Source organism: Rhagoletis pomonella, unplaced genomic scaffold, assembly GCF_013731165.1.
Source record: "Rhagoletis pomonella isolate Grant_MI unplaced genomic scaffold, Rhpom_1.0 Rhpom_scaffold_00001, whole genome shotgun sequence".
Taxonomy (NCBI): Eukaryota; Metazoa; Arthropoda; class Insecta; order Diptera; family Tephritidae; genus Rhagoletis; species Rhagoletis pomonella.
Window position 1 is genome coordinate 60,917,214 of NW_023458555.1, and position 2,797 is coordinate 60,920,010.

The following is a 2,797-nucleotide window of genomic DNA, read 5'->3' on the forward strand; positions in this document are numbered from 1 at the left end:
CATCGGGATAAACTCTCTTCGAAAGTGTGTTCGATCGACTAATTTCTTGTGTTGCATATAAACACTTGCATTTCAAGCGAGCTACGCTGACACGAGTTAATTCGATACCGCGTTTGATGCCATATAAACAATTAAATGTTTAATTCAGAGACCGAAAATAATTATTATCCTAATATTTAGGATCAAAAACGTCGCCTTGTTTTAAGAGACATTTTTTTCGTCCTTGTATAATAATTATTTACGAAAAATATCTTCTTTCGTCTCGCGGGACGATTATTTCAAGACGAATATTATTTACGTCTTCTCATAATAATTATACGTGCTTTTTATTTTTATTCGTCTCTCGGGACGTTTATTTCAAGGCGAATATTATTTACGTCTTCTTATAATAATTATATGGGCTTTTTATTTGTTTTCGTCTCTCGGCACGTTTATTTTAAGACGTATATGATTTACGTTTTCTCATAATAATTATATGGGCTTTTTTTTATTTTTTTCGTCTCTCGGGACGTTTATTTCAAGACGAATATTATTTACGTCTTCTCATAATAATTATATGGGCTTTTTATTTTTTTTCGTCTCTCGGGACGTTTATTTTAAGACGATTATTATCTACGTCTTCTTATAGTAATTATATGGGCTTTTTATATTTTTTCGTCTCTCGGGACGTTTATTTCAAGACGAATATTATTTACATCCCACATTTTTCTTAATAGAATTGGTACTCTCACAGCCGATTTCACGAAAATTTTCATTGCAATTTAATTGACATTTAATTTAAATTTTTATTTTTATTAAATTTAGCATTTTTTAAGCTTAAACTGTTTAATCATCTGAGGGAAATTTTTTCAAAAATATTTTAAAAATTGTTTTTGTAATAAAAAACTAAATTTTTGGAGGAATTTTCAAATCGGTCCAGCTCACGTAAATCTTATTATTTTTCAGAAATATTTTGGTAGAAGTCTTAAAATATAATAGATTTCATAATTCCAGTGGAAGAACAGTACTGATTTTTTATTGTATGGGGAATGATGCAGTCTACTGTACATAAGTTGACTATGCTTACTGAGCCGAGCTATCATAGTAGCACAATGCCACTAAGTGCATTTTAAAATTTTCAGGCAATAACCTAATGCGATTATCGCTTATATTTTTTGTTGTTTGTGTGAAATGTTTTATTTTTATCAGTATTTTTCTTTTAATAAAAATGTGTTGAAATAAAAGTGACAATAAAAAAAATATTTTTCTTCATGTTCAATTGAATTTTTTAAACAGATGCCAACCCTCTCACATGTTGCTTAGAAATAAATCCTTTTCAACACCATTTCTATTGATACCCATATTGAAGTAATTAATTTAGCTAAATTGAATTAATGTTTTAATATTTACCGGATAGCAAACTAACATAATTTATAACTTATCCAAATATATGGCTCATTCCATCATCACCCAGGCCGAGGTAAAGTTTGAGAGAAAAAACGATGTGGAGATTTGAAAAAAATGAGAGGCCATCGCAATTTGCATTCGTATGCAAATAAGACAAAGTCCGTGGCAAAAACAAGAATAGAAAAAAAATCTTCAATGTAAACAAAACATTACAATTACCTGTACACGTACATATGTATGCTAAGAAGTGAAAACTAGATTTAGCTGATCCCAAACAATGCTAAACCCCATTAAAAAAAAAAAAAAAACAAGATATACAAAAAGTGTGGAAGTGCTTCGAGAGCGAAAGAAGTTAAGGAAAACAAAGAAAGAAGTTAAACAAAACAAAAATCGGTTTCTAAAACCAAAAACACCGGCAAAAGTAGCAACGGCAACGAAAAAAATTAAAGTTCATGTGAATTGAAATATTGAAGTATAGTTATGTGTATACATACTATAAGCTATGTATCGATGAAAAATAATAGCAGCAACGAGATGTCGAAGGAAATCAGATATACACATATGAATGTACATACATACATACATACATGTGTATATGTGTATGCATGTATGCGCAATAGATGAAAATCGCATGTTTCACCAATTTTGAAACTGGTTTAATCCATCTTCAGACTTTCGATTTGTTTTTGTCTGTTCTTGAATTATGTACATACTTATGTATGCATATAATTCTATATGGAGTTTAAATTGTTTAATGCATTGGTCGTTTTATATAATGGCAAGTTTTTTTTTAATTTTAATTGTTATTGTATCTAACTAAATAAAAAAATTTGTTGAAATTTAATTTTAAGATAAGTAAAGTTTTTTTCCAGGTAGCCACCCAAAGTTAACATTTCGATTTTTTATATGTCCGATTTTAAAAGTTAAGAAGGTATGCAATATTGACACCAAAGCTTTTGCGCTAATTTTAATTTTTCGACGCGTTATTTGCAAATAAATTTTTATGCGACCTTTTACTTTTTGCAAATTTCAGCGAATATTCATCGAATGTTATGATTTTTTTTACTTACTGAGCAACAAAAATAGGTGGTCAGTTTGCAAAATTACGATTTTATTTTGTAAAAATGTTTTTTTTTTTGAAACAATTGAATAGTTTACCAACTTCTCATATACTTAAAAAAATTCTGAATTGAATGATTATATGCGCTAAACATTCACATTTATTTTCTTAAAAAAATTATGTACCTTTGAACGAAATTTATTTAAGAGTACTTAAGGGGGCTTGCATTTTCGGTTTTCATACCGAAATCTTTTTTATGTTGCACCAAGTTACCAAAGTCAAAACGATTTATATACTGGCAGCCTGCTTCATCAGAAAAGTAGAACAATTTCTTTACATTCTCGGAGCCAA